A 15,742-nucleotide genomic window follows, 5' to 3' on the forward strand; every position below is an offset into this window, starting at 1 on the left:
ATCCACTGTATAATTTGAAAAAATTACATATTGTCTCTCACTAATTTTATAATTTGGTACTAGATTGATACACCATTCTTTCATATTTTAAGTCAAATACATGTATCAAAGACACTAGATGTATTTTGAAATACAAATACACAGGGAGAGAGCTGAGCGAGAGAATCAACATATATCTTTTAATACTAGATACATTCTGAAATACAAATATATAGGGATAAAGGTGAGCGAGAGAGTAAGTGTGTATCCTAGATACATGTGAATCACGATTAGATATGGTATATCTAGAACAATTTACACTTAATTTGATCTGCATGCATCCGAAATACATAAATCTTAGTTTACCGTTTATATGTATCTGACAAAATAAATATGATGCAGAAGGTAATTTTGAAAACTAAAAAAGACACATAATTAGGCCCTAATCTTGTGAATTTTGTATTGTTTTCTCTAGAAATAATTTTTTTATTTTTTAGGTGTTTCATTGATTCAGGGTGTGTACCGTTTAACGGAAAATATTTTCTATTATTTTTTTTAATATTTTCATGTTCGGTTGATTAAAATTTTTGAAAAACTTATTCTCTAGGATATTAATTTTTTAAAATAAGAAAAATACATTCTCTAATAAAAGTAGAGAAAACAAGTTTCACCAGTGTTATTTCACATTGCTTGTGCCCCTCCTCACTCTCTCAACACACCTTATTTTCATTCCAAATCCACTATTCCCTATCCCCCCCCCCCCCCCCCCCCCCCCCCCCTTTTTTTCCCAACCCCCATTCCCCCCCCCCCCCCCCCCCCCCCCCTATTATTTATTTAGATTATACACAGATTCTTTAATGATAATTTGTTTTTAATTTCATACTGAATACAAGTAAATAAATAAAAAAATTACTTATTATGGAATTTCAATTCCTACATAATTAGTTATGGAGGAATTTATGAATATGAGTATTGTTTATTTGAAAAAAACGATACAATTAAATTTATTCTGAGGTTAAGAACATATGGATTGATTTCAATTATAAATTAGAGATTTATTAGATTAGAGATTCCGGTGTGAGTATTATGCTTTGTGGATCTGCCATAGAAGAGAAACTAATGAGAAAAAAAAACTTACAATGTTAATATAATGCCTTGTATATCAAAAATCCAACTTTTATAAATGAACAACTTAATTATTTATAGGCGACAAATAGAATACTTCAACCAACGAAAATGTTTTGTGTTGTCTTTTAAGCACACACAAGTGTATGTGATCTCAAATAATAAGTGAATACTTTTACAATTTGATTTATCGATTTCATAACGACTTAATTACTGAAAAGTTATCAATTTCATTATTTTACTTATTAGAATTAGTGTTGTTCGGTTTTAGAGAGTTTATTTTGATGATTTATTCTATTTATGAATTCGACAAAAAAAAATAGTAAAGAAGATTGAGTAGCAAAAGTTGTTTACAGAGAGATTAAGACATACAGTTGCGTCAGCCATTTGTGTAATTCTATCCCATCTAATTCTAGTTGTTAAGCATATGTAAGATATCTAATAATTATTGAATCACGGGGTTGATAATATGTTCATGATCTCTCTAGCTTCTAACATTTTTTCCAAGTTGACCTGATCACACCTACATAATTGAGCAGGGATATGATAATCAATCCAAATACATTTATATATCTTCATGTATCTGATCCAAGTGGGCAAACTAGATACATTGTCATTTTTGCCGCTAATCCATCCGAAGATGAACCCAACTCCCCTTAACCCACGTTCTATTTCTAACTCTCTTCTCTTGAGTTTCGCTAGCAATTATCCATTTATTTTATGGATCATAAAACCCCAAAATAGTTGAGTATAAGATTAAAAAAAAAAACTTATTTTGAGACAAAAAAAATCATAAAACAATAATTTTTTATATTTTTTTGGAATCCCAGGATAACCCGTTGCCTCTCGCTACAACATCTGCCATAGCCTCTGTCCTTCAGGTGAGCAAACTGTGGTGAGCACTTTGTGCGCACTGGATAACCCCCACTGTGTAATATCTTGCAAACTGCATTGCTACAACATCTGCCACAACCTCTGCCCTTCAGGTGAGCACACTGTGGTGAGCACTAGGTAAACCACCCACTGTGTAATATCCTGTAAACCGCACTAGGCAAGCCCTATGCGACAAGCTTGACTCAAAAGGCATTGAGGGGGGATCAATCCCGGGTCATCCGCGTGGATAACCACCCTCTAAACCAACTGAGTCATCCTGAAGCACAACAATAATTATTTTGAAATGAATAAAATATCAACTTTTCTGAATTATTGAACTTATTAGTAGTGTTGATAAACTTTATACAAAAACTGTTCCTCCTTAATAAGGCTGTTTTCATAGCGTTAGTTTTAAAAAATTGCCAACTTATAATGGCATTACGATTTTGTAGAAGCACTAACAATAACGCATCTATTTGTATTAAAAATAATTAAAAAAAATATAGCATGTTTGATTAAAATTTATTTATTTTAAAAAAATGCTTTTCCCATAAAGGATTTTTCAAAAATATGTACTTTTCGTGATAAGCAACTAAATAAATTTAAAAGGTATGGTTAAATAATAATGGGAAAATTGTATATAATATCAAACTATTAATTCAAATTAAATGCTATAAATATAGTTTGATTTAATTGTACCCCATAGCAAACTATTGCTATTTAACCTCTCTCCTGGTGAATATCGCTTGCCACTCTCGTTTTCTCCCTCGCCTCTCTCGTTTTTTATACAAACGCAAGTGTATAAAGTGTGTTTGTGTTTGTATAAAGCGAGAGAAAATTGTATATATACATATATTTTCGTTCCCCTCTCTCCCCTCTCCCAGATCTCGCTCTCTCACTCGCCTCTCTCACTTTATACAAAAAACCGCAAATTGTATAAAATGCGTTTGTGTTTGTATAAAGCCAGAGAAAATTGTATATATGCATATATTTTCGTTCCCCTCTCTCCCCTCTCCTAGATCTCGCTCGCCACTCTCCCAGATCTCGCTCTCTCACTTCCCTCTCTCACTTTATACAAAAACGCAAATGTATAAAATGCGTGAAAATTTATATATATACATATATTTACATTCTCCTCTCTCCCCTCTCCCAGATCTCACTCGCCACTCTCCCAGATCTCACTCGTCACTCTCCCAGATCTCGCTCGCTCACTCGCCTCTCTCACTTTATACAATTGATCTTTTTGTATATGTATACCAAAGCAGATTATACAACTGCTTTCTTTTGTATATGTATAGCAAAATATACATATTTATGTTTGCTATGGAGCGCAATTATGCAAAGTTTACTATAGCATACAAATATGAATTTTGTGTTTGCTATATGTGAAAGTTGCTCAATAATAATTAGTGTGTGATTGAATTTATAAAAGTATTTTTAATATTTTTTAAATGTGCTTTTTAAACTGATCTTTCAGGAAAACCTATTTTTAAAATTTTTAAAAAAACTTCTGGTACTCTTAAAAATTAATTATTTTCTTTTAAAAGCTTGATCAACTATTTTTATTTTTTTAAAATAAATATTTTTTGACTTTTTAAAAAATTGATGAACAAGCTAGCACTAAGTTCATGTAAAATTAATTAAAAAGTGTCCTTACATTATAATGATGTCTTAATACATCTAGTGTCAACTATTGGATATCCAATAAGGGATACTATACTTTTTGCCAATAAAATGGTAATTGAAGTCGTAACTCTATTAATGGACATAAAAATATGTAAATATTGTAACTATTATAACTAGGAGGGCCAAACATGTAAATTGAGGCTGATATAAAAAGTCGAAATCGGATTAAATTAAAATGAATAAAATATTTAATTTGGTCTTTATTTAACACTTAAAAATTGATTATTTGATCAGTATTCATGTTATTTATGATTTCAGAATTAATTAGGTAAAAAACACAAAATAAAAATCAAAATAAGTTTAAACCAATGTTGTAATTAGGTGGGGCGTTTTACTTAGCATAGGGCGAGACGTAAGCCTCGAGGCGTAAGCCCTATGGATTTTTAAATTTTTAATTTACAATATATAGTAGAATAATATAATAACACAAAATTATAAAAATGCATCAATAGTTTAAAATAATTACAAACATGATCAAGGAAACTCATAGAAAATAAAACTTCTAACATTATTATACAAGTATATATAATCTAATATCTTAACTTTCTAATAATAAAAGGAATCATTTTTTCTAAATATATATATTATCATACTATACAACTTACCCCCTAAAAGAAAATAATCAAAAAAAGCTTATTATTATTATAATAAAAACATCACCCCACCATGAATGAGAATAAAATTAAAATTATATTTGAATAGCTAAATAAAATATGAAAATTTTGAGTTTTATGACAAAAACATAAAGATCAATGATAAGTGAAAAAGTAAAATTTCGCTATGTATTTTTAAAAGAAATGTCCTCACAGTGTTACTAAATAGTTAATATGTGATACTACCTGCAACTTGTTATTTGAGTTACTCTCAAAATTCTTATTTCTATAGATTCAAAACTATTAAGTAGCATTCATTTATTCAAGAATTATGAGAGTCAACAATGTTTACTAAAGAATTTAATTAACACATAATTTGTGTAAGATCTATTAGGTAAGCCCCGAACGTTGGGTGTGCCTAGGGCGTAAGTCTTACAGAGAGATAATATCTCAAAAGATCACTCAAGTATGAGAATTTATGTAGTAAAATCATTAAACTTTGTCTTGTATCAGTAAAGTCACTCAACTAAGAGTTTTTATCTTACAAAATCATTCAACTTAGAGCTTTTATCTTACAAAATCACTTGCCCTAATTTAACATTAAAAAATCTAACATGACAAAATAAATTAATTTTTTATATTATACACGGACCCTACAGATACACAAAATTCATTTTTTTACCCAATCCACTGATAAATTCAATAAAGAATTCAAATAGATGATTAAATATTTTTTAACGCGCATTTTAGCAAGAAATTGAACTCTAAAAATGTTTATGTTATAAATAAGAGAAAAATTATTGTTACTAAAGTAATAAGAAAACGTTGGCCTGGGAAAAAAATATCACAGTATAGTTAAAATATTCTAAAATATGATATCAAATAAATAACTTATTGATAAAACAAATTCAAAGTCAACGAAAAAGAAATAAATATTGCACACGAATTTGGTATTTGTAAAATTTATTTAATACTGTATGATACTTAATTGATACGTGTTTCAAAAATAAATTTGTCTCATTTAACTACAGTTATTAATCATAGAAAAGAGCTAAAAATGGCAGATCTCATGCTAAAATGCTGAAAATATTTACTTACTGATCAACCTAAATACGTTATTTTAATTTGGGAGTGTGTGGGTGGGATAAAAGAAATTAGTTTTCCTTAATTTTGTTTATTTGATTTGGTCGAGTGATTTTCGAAGAAAAAAGTCATAAGCTGAGTGATTTTATTGATACAAAATAAAGTTTAATGACTTTACAACATAAATTCTCATAGTTGAGTGATTTTGTTGATATAAAATAAAGTTTAATGACTTTACAACATTAATTCGCATAGTTGAGTGACATTTTAAGATATTAACTCGTCTTACAGAACTAAGTTTCACACTTGAATCTGAAGGCGTTTTGCTAAAGCCCCGCCTCAAGACGAGACCCGCGGGACAAATCTCAACAAAGTCTTCCAAAACACTGATTTAAACTCTCAGAATTCAAAAAAACAAGGAATTATTAAAAAAGAAAAAAAAAAAAAAAAACGACAAATGAGTGTTGACAATATGGATATTTATATTTTCTGTCTAAATATCCATATTTAGTAGATAACATGGACGATATTCATATTTAATCCATTTTAAATAATTAGCTATCCAACTCATATTTAGTATTAATAAGTCGAACGAAATGATTACATGTTTTTAAAATTATTTTATGAGCCTTAATTGGAACCATAGAAATCCAAAACTATGGTATAATCAATTACAAAGAGTTTACATCTTTCTATGAATAGAATTCTAAATTTATATTTGAAATATATATATCCCATTTAATATATATTATATTATATTATACTAATAATATATATATTATATTATATTATATTATATTGATGGTACATTTAAGCCTTTTCCCATTATATTATAAATCTTTAACCAATTAAATATAAAAGTTTAGATCTTTTATGACCTTATATTTTTTCATTATTAACCGTAATGTGATTAAACATTTCAATATTTGGGTATTTTTTTCGACGTTTTTCAAACATTTTTTTTACTATTATATTTAATAAACATTTATGTAATGTTGTTAATTGAATATATAAAGCAAATTCTAACTTTGTTTTAACTACGTGGTAATCATCCAATACTCCATTGAAAAGTAATGAGGATATATTTATATATAGTGTTCATCAATCTGGTCATAACTTCACGATAAAAGGCTATAAGTGTTTCCTCTAGCCTCTGCTCTATCTAAATTTTTTTAATATTAAATATATTAATAAATGCATTCTTTTTTTTTTATACACAAAATCGTTTAATTAATTTTTTTCATACTTTTATTTATAACAACTAAATGAAATTTAAAATATCAAATTTTAGTAAACATAGATAATATCATCTCATTATAACAATCATAAGTTCTCTTGACAATAATATAATTAGTTAATTCAACATGACTAAATTTAATATAATTTTTTATATAATCTTCACTGCTCACCATAATATAATTTTTTGACAACGCAGTTATATAATTGGAATATCCTTCTAAAGTATAATCGATAATAAATCAAATTATTCTCGTAAAAATATTTAAAGTGAGGATCACGATTGCCATGTGGCATGTGCTTAAAAATATAAATTAGAAGGCCAAGATCGTTTTTACATTTTCAGAATTCATTTTATATTTACTAATTATTTATTATTCATTATAAAAAAACATGTTAGTTTATTAAAGTAAAAAGAATTTAGGGAAGATAGAATGGGTTTCACAGGGGTATTTATAGTACGATAGCAAAAATTTTAGTTCCATAATTTATATTTTTATTTTTTGAATAATATTATATTATTATCATATTAAATTAATTAATTCAACATGATTAAATTTAATGAAGTGTTGTACGATAAGTTGGTAACCGTAGACTTGCATTAAATTATATATTTGTACTAGCACTATTTTACTATTTTAATTTATAAACATTTGTTTGTTCTAATCCAACTTATAATTATATTATAAGTCTTTATATTCTCAAACCATTTAAATTTAAAACTTTAGATCTTTTATGAACTTATATTTTATCATTATTATTCGTAATGCGATTAAACATTTCAATATTTGGATTTTTTTTCGACGTGTTTCAAACATTTTTTACTATCATATTTAATAAACATTTATTTAATGTTAATTGAGTTATGAAAAGAATATAAAGCAAATCTCAGCCTTTTAATTTTGTTTTAAGCACGTGGCAATCATCCAATACTCCATTGAAAAGTAATTAGGCTAATTGTACTGGAGTTAATCCTCATTATTAGTATATCTTTTATGGATCCCTTCTATTGATTAGGTTCTAATGATTAAATTAACAGGCAAGGAGTTAGGTTTTTGTTTACTTTTACTATAACTAACAACCTTGGATATGCACTGATAGGGGTCCCTGACTGTTGAAGCGCGCTCTTTTGAGATTAGTATAACTCTAGCTAATAATAGTTCAGGAAACTATTATTAGAAGCTTTATATATGTGTATTAATCATTTTTCATAAGCATAATTAGACATATTTTATTGCCATATATATATATATATGGGGAAAATTTCTTGTTTAATTTGGCAAAATTCGTGAGCTATCTCTGTAGGGTATTTTTACATTCTGTACCAAACTCGAACAATTTAAAGTTACAATCACTTTTGTACACTTAGGGGTCATTTGGTAGAGTATATTAGCAAAAACAATGAATCTGTGTAACAACCTATTCCCGTCGTTAGGGAAAAGCCAATGGGAAAAGAATTTGGGCCAGAAAACTTTTGAGTAGTAACTTGGAAATCCTAGCCTAGTTCAGATTTGGATGAAATCTGAGTCATGTGAGGTCTAGGGAGATCTGATAATGAATTTGATGACATGAGTGGATAGTCAAGACGTTAATGAACCCGTACTACTTTACGGAATCAAATTTGGGTGAGTAGAACTCCCGAAACTGATCTTAGCGTGAACGGGTTGTTTTTGAACATCAAGGGTTGAAATGTGTTGTGAAATAGGGACTTGGAACTCAAATTCTGTCTCCGTCTTAGCCGCCAGGGCGGGGCCGCTGTGGCGGGATAGGGTCCGTTGTAACGGGCCAGTCGCGACTTAAGTCAAGGAAAAACCCCAATTTTGTTATTTTTCTGCAGTCTTCATTCTTAAAAGTTAGGAGACAACCCAAGACAAATTCTTGACAGTTTTCCGCGATTTTTGGTGCTAAGGGTAAGGATTTTACTCCCCTAATCCATTTTTCGATCCGCACAACTTAGATTCATGGGTAATTATCATTGTGGGAGGGTTTTGGCGTGAAGTTGATGGTGGAAAAAAGCTCTAACTGCACCTTAGAATCATGGGTCATTATGGACTTGTTATAATTGTGAAGAACCTGAGCATATAAGGAGAGATTGTCCCCACTCGCACATGTTTGACCCAGCGTCGTAGCAGACTAGAGCAGTGGTACCCGCAGGCAACAGTAATATTGGTAGAGGGGACAAGAAGGGCAAAGAGGAAATCAACGAGGCCGTGGAGGCCGGGGAAATGGTAATGCAGGTAAAGGAACAGTGCAACCAGGAAAGGAGGTCGCCCGCCAAGATGACATGGCTCAGTGTTATGCCTTTCCGGGCAAGAGCGAGGTAGAGCCTTCTGACGCAGTGATTATAAGTACCATTCTTGTATATGACCGGATGGCTACTATTTTGTTTGATCCGGGATCTACTTATTTATATGTGTCAGTTTAGTTTGCCTTGGGATTTGATATGATTTGTGATGTACTTGATGCCCATCCATGTTTCTACCCCAGTTGGAGAGTCTGTTATAGTCTCCCATGTCTATCGTGATTGTCCTATCTTGTTTATGGGTTTTCAGACTTGGGCTGATTTGGTTATTTTAGATATGATTGACTTCGATATAATCTTAGGCATGATTTAGTTGTCCCCGTATTATGTTGTGCTTAATTGTAATACTAAGTTTGTGACTCTAGAGATCCCGAGTCGGGAAAAGTTAGAGTAGGAAGGGGTGTGCAAGCCTAAGCCAACTAAGGTCATATCCTCCATTCAGGCTAGGAAACTGGTGGGGCAGGGCTGTTTGGCATATTTGGCCTATATTTAGAATGTTGAGGTCAAGTCTCCCTCTATTGAGTCTATTCCTATGGTGTCAGAATTTAGAGAAGTGTTTTCTAATGATTTTCCTAGTATGCCTCCGGATAGAGATATAGATTTCTGCATTGACTTGGAACCTGGTACTCGCCCCATCTCAATTCCTCCTTATCGTATGGCTCCGACGGAGTTGAGGGAGCTTAAGGCTCAAATTCAAGAGCTTTTTCATAAAGGTTTCATCCGTCCTAGTGCTTCCCCGTAGGGTGCTCCTGTCTTTTTTATTAAGAAAGAAATGGTAGTATGAGAATGTGCATAGACTATCGCTAATTGAATAGGGTCACCATTCGGAATAAGTATCTACTGCCTCGGATATATGATTTTTTGACCAATTGCAGGGTGCATTAATTTTCTCTAAGATTGATCCAATGTCTGGTTATCATCTGTTAAAGATTGGGCCTAAATATACCAAATTCGGCATTCAGGACCTGCTATGGGCACTATGAGTTTCTAGTGTTGTCGTTTGGGTTGACAAATGCGTCTGCAGCTTTCATGAGTTTGATGAATGGTGTGTTCAAATCATTTATGTATTTGTTTGTTATTATTTTTATCGATGACATTTTGGTTTATTCGAAGAGTGAGGAAGAGCATGCTAACCATATTCGTATAGTTTTGGGGGTCATTGGGAGACAAAAGTTAATATGCTAAATTTTCCAAGTGTGAGTTTTGGTTGACTTCAATTGCCTTTTTGGGGCATGTTGTTTCAAGGGAAGGAGTAATGGTAGATCTCCAAAGGATTGAAGTGGTTAAGAACTGGATTCGGCCTAGTTCTGTGACTGAAATTAGGAGTTTTGTGGGGCTCGCTAGCTACTATCGTCGATTTGTGAAGAACTTTGCTTCCATTGCCACACATCTAACAAGGTTGACCAAAAAAGAGGTACCTTTTGAGTGACTGACAAGTGTGAAGATAGCTTTCAAAAGCTCAAGACTCTTCTGACCACATCACCTATTTTGGCACTATCGGTAGAAGGTAAAGATTTTATTGTTTATTGTGATGCTTCACATCGGGGTTGGATGTTGTATTGACGCAGGATAAGAGTGTCATAGCTTATGCATTGCGGCAGTTGAAAGTGCATGAGCGGAATTACCCGACACATGATTTGGAGTTGGCAGCGGTAGTGTTTGATCTTAAGATCTAGCGGCATTACCTTTATGGTGTTAACTGTGAGGTATTTACTGATCACCGAGCCTACAATATGTATTCACTCAAAAGGACTTAAATCTGAGACAATGAAGTTGGATAGAGTTACTCAAGGATTATGATGTCACCATTCAGTATCATCCGGGTAAGGCTAACGTGGTGGCAGATGCATTAAGCTGAAAGACGGTAAGTATGGCTAGTCTAGCTTGCTTGGGTGTATCCAAATGACCTTTGGCCAAGAAGATTCAAACCTTAGAGTCTAAGTTCATGCAATTGGGCATCTCAGAGAAAGGTGGGGTGTTAGCTAGCATTAAGGTTAAATGTCACGACCCAAGCCTAGGGCCTAGACGTGACCGGCGAATGGGGAACCCGAAGGAACCCCAAACAAGCCTCATAGCATATCTTACACATCATTGGTCGCGGAAGCAATTAAAATGACCATAAGCGATAAGCATAATCAAGGAGGAAATCGGGACTAAGGGAGCAAGAAAAAAAAAAGAAGAAATGATACATAAATACCATAGATGAATCAAGCTCAAACATAATACACAACTTGTCCAACACCACCTCTAAACATAGGTACTTTAGCGGGGGCCAAGACAAACAACTGGGCTCACCCTCATAGTCAAAACATAACTAAAAGGAAAAGTCTTATACATAGCAAAAGATCATAAGCAACGTCCCCGGAATGGAGGACTCACCAATAACCTTGATAGAAAATCGTATTAGCCACGCGGAGGACGAGGGTCAAGCGGTGCTCCGGTCCCTACATGGTGACATCATGTAGGCATAGAGTATGCGTTAGTACGTTTGAATGTACTAAGTATATGGGATGCAATGCAATGCAACAAGGGATGGACATCATAGGCAAAATGCATAATCGTACCCGATAGATAGCATATTAATGAGATGATATGTATAATGATGCTTATATAAAAATCATATTTAGTAGGGCATAGTATATGTGTAGTGAGTGACCATCAATATAGTATTTCCAAGGCCTACCACCCCCTTGGAGAGGCGAAAGAGGTACAAACCCCTCAATGTGGTTACCCGGGCCTACCACCCCCCGAGCTAGGGACCAAGGTACAAACCCCTCGATATGGTTATACGGGCCTACTACCCCCCGTACTAGGCAACCAAGGTACAAACCCCTCGATACGGTTATACGGGCCTACTACCCCCCGTACTAGGCAACCAAGGTACCAACCCCTTGATACGGTTACCCGGGCCTACAACCCCCCGAGCTAGGCTTGGTCGACTCACACACTATATAGAGAAAATCATATACATGTATCCATTTCATCATCATTTCAATACTTATATAATCATCCGACTCATAGGACGTACATTGGACCTTCCATTTCATAAGAATTCTATAAATGGCATTTTATCAAACATATGGTGGGCTACTTGTTCATGTAAATAAAATCATGTGTTTCAAGAGTACTAAGTCCAACCAATTTCAAAATCCATATAAAACAGCCCACCAACAACATACATATATATATACATATATAACAACCTTCATAATTTGATCATGGAGGCATGAAAACCATAAACATCATATAATCATTCCATTTCATGATAATATACAAAAATAGACCATAATAGGATGTGTAGTAATAATTCCATAATTCAAGAGTTCATAAATGATCATAAGGACCCATAAACTTGAAGTAAAATAGAGGATAAATGGTTGGACTTGTGGAAAGGAAGGTTTCCACAATCAACCCACATACCTCAACTTTGGAGAATTCTTGATGAAGATTGGAATGGAGAATTGCTTGAGATTGAATCTTGAATCCGGAATTAAAGCTTGGGATCCTTGAATTTGGTTGATGATCTTGGTGGAATTTTTGGAGAGGGTTTAGAGAGAGTTTTTGGATGTTTTGAAGTTAAATGACTAAGTATGGATATGTCCCCTTTTTATAAAAAAACGTCCCAACACTTAGAAAAAAAATTGAGGCGGGTGAACAGTGTTTTCGGCTACTGGAATTTGCATTTTCTGCCGGACAGGTTTTACGAAAATGGTCATAACTCCTTCATCCTAACTCGGAATGAGGTGAAACAAATTGCGTTGGAAAGCTAACTCACAGAGCTTTAATTTTGATAGTTTGAGCTCCTTCCAGTTCCTTGTGTGCTGAGAGATATGCCCCTTTAAAGTTGACCCTCAAAATCGCATTTTTTGCGATTTTCGAATTTTGATACGGTTGTTCTAAAATTCGGGTTAGACTCATTTCCCACTCAATTTGACCCCCTGAATAAGAATATGAAGTCGAATTTCCGAAATGATGCACAAATTTTGAGATATATGGAAATTACAATTTTAGGTGTTTTCGAAGCACATTTTTGGGCATTTTTGGGGTCGTTTCATTAAACCCACATTTATTGAGGAGATCAAGGCCAAGGTTGAGGATGAGAATTTGAATGAGCTTAGAAAGAAGACAGTGTCTGGTAAGACACAAGATATGGTTCTTGATGCGGAAGGTGTTCTTAGTTTTAAGGGGAGAATTTGTGTTCCCCGAGTAGATGACTTAATCAAGAAAATGTTGACAGAATTTCATGGTTTGCGGTATTCCATTCATCTGGGTGTGACCAAGATGTACCGAGACTTGAAATGACTTTATTGGTGGCCTGTCATGAAGAAAGACATAACTGAGTTTGTGGCTAAGTGCCAAAACTACCAGTAGGTAAAATATGAGGATCAATGACCTACATGTTTTCTTCAGCGAATGCTAATTCCGGAATGAAAGTGGGAAATAATAGCTATGGATTTCGTGGTTGGTCTCCCCAAGACTTTGGGGAAGTGTGAATCTATTTGGGTAGTGGTTGACAAATTGACTAAGTCAATCTATTTTATTCCAGTTAGAATAGACTATAATGCTCATCAGTTGGCTAAGGCTTACGTGAAAGAGATAGTGAGGCTGCATGGGGTACCCCTTTCTATCCTTTCAGACCGTGGTACGCAGTTCACATCCAAGTTTTGGAGGAAATTGCATGATGAGTTGGGCACTCAACTAACTTTTAGCACAACTTTCCATCCACAGACGGATGGGCAGTCAGAGAGAACGATCTAAGTGTTAGAGGATATGTTGAGAGCATGTGTGATTGACTTTGGAGGGCATTGGGTTAAGTTCCTATCGTTGTGTGAGTCCTCTTATAATAAAAGTTACCACTTCAGCATTGACATGGCACCGTTCGAGGCACTTTATGGGAGGGGATGTAGATCACCCATAGGGTGATTTGAGGCTGGAGATGTGAAACCTTTGGCGGTAGATTTGGTGAATGATGGCCATGATAAGGTGAGAAGTATCCAAGCTAAGCTTTTAACAGCCCAGAGTTGATAGAAAAAGTATGCGGATCATAAGGTATGGGACATGACATTCCAGGCTGGTAAACAAGTTCTTCTAAACGTATCACCTATAAAGAGGGTGATGAGATTCGGTAAGAAGGGCAAGCTTAGTCCTCGATACATTGATCCATTTGAGGTTTTTGATTGCGTAGGGCCAGTGGCTTATAGGTTGGCTTTACAACCTAGCCTTTCTGGAGTCCATCCAGTGTTCCAAGTGTCCATGTTGAATAAGTATCATGGCGATGGAGATTACATCATAAAGTGGGACTCAATGTTGCTAGACAAGGACCTAGTATGAAGAGGAACCAGTTGCAATTCTTGATCGCGATATTCGAAAGCTGTGGACCAAGGAGATAAAGTCTATGAAAGTTCAATGGAAGCATTATCCAGTTGAGAAAGCTACTTGAGAAATCGAGAAGGACATGCGAGACAAGTATCCTCAGTTGTTTAAAGATTCAGGTACTACTCTACCCTTACTTTAGCCAGTTTTTCCTAGTTGATCACTCGGGGACAAGTGATGGTAAATTGGTATCTATTGTAACGACATGCTCCCGTCGTTAGGGAAAACCCAATGGGGAAATAATTTAGGCCAAAAAACTTTTGAGTAGTAACTTGGAAATTCCTAGCCTAGTTTAGATTTGGACGAAATCTGTGTCATGTGAGGTCTAGGGAAATTTGGTAATGAATAAGAGATTTAATAATAAATTTGATGACATGAATGGATAGACAAGACGTAAGGAACTCGTACGACTTTATAGAATCAAATTCGGGCTAGTAGAACTCCCGAAACTGATCTTAGTGTGAACGAGTTTTTTTTAAACGTCATGGATTGAAGGTGTGTTGTGAAATTGGAACTTGAAATTCAAATTTCGAGGTTCTGTCTCCATGTAAGCTTCCAGGGTGGGATTTATCCAGCTAGGGCGGAGCCGCTGTGACGGGATAGGGTCTGTTGTAGTGGTCCAGTTGCAACTTAAGTCGGGGAAAGCCCCAATTTTGTTATTTTTCTGCAATCTTCGTTCTTAAGAGTTAGGAGACGACCCAGGATGAATTCTTGATAGTTTTCCACAACTTTGGGTGCTAAAGGTAAGGATTTTACTCCCCTAATCCATTTTTCGATCCGTATAACTTAGATTCATAGGTAATTATCGTTGGGGGAGGATTTTGGCCTGAAGTTGATGGTGGGAATAAGCCCTAGCTGCACCTTAGGATCATGGGTTTGGTCTTGGGTTATTGGGTTTGTTATAATTTGGATAATTAGACCTTAATTTATTGATCCTTGCGTTATATTACTTGTTTGTACACCTAGAACAAGTGGAAATAATCTAGAAAGGGAAGAATCAAGTGTCTTAGGAGGATTCAAGCTTGATTTTGAGGTAAGGTGATGGTTTGATTTCCTGTTTGTGTGATATATGTCGATTGATTGCTATATTGTATGCATGCGTTTATGCGAATAGGGAAATGTGGAAACGAACCTAATAAAATCATTATGTGTGAACAATACATGCCATGAACCTGTTTACTTGATTGTATGATTTTGAGTATTGTTCATTATGGATGTGATTGTGATTGTGGTTATGTTGATTCAATTGGGTTTCATGTTCCGACACATACATTGGATCGAGTGTCACGTTCTGATACATACATTGGATTGGGTGTCACGTTCTGACCCATGCATTGGATTGGGTGTCACGTTCTGACACACTAACAGTTTGGGTGTGGGTTCCTTGAGAGAACTATTTATGATTTTTATGCTTATGTCTACTTGTCATTGATAATGAAAGACTGTATGTTGCTCTGGAATGATAACTGAACTGTATTCCGTATATGTGTGC

At 34.2% G+C, this 15,742-nt stretch overlaps 1 protein-coding gene across 1 annotated transcript in view; it reads left to right on the plus strand.

Annotated features, from left to right (window-relative positions):
* The window catches only part of LOC125857456 (glycine-rich cell wall structural protein-like), a 344,088-nt gene that overhangs the window by 2,490 nt on the left and 325,856 nt on the right, over window positions 1-15,742 (plus strand). The gene's annotated exons all lie outside the window — the stretch shown is intronic.

The sequence above is a fragment of the Solanum stenotomum genome, chromosome 1 (assembly GCF_019186545.1).
Source record: "Solanum stenotomum isolate F172 chromosome 1, ASM1918654v1, whole genome shotgun sequence".
In the NCBI taxonomy this organism is placed as follows: Eukaryota; Viridiplantae; Streptophyta; class Magnoliopsida; order Solanales; family Solanaceae; genus Solanum; species Solanum stenotomum.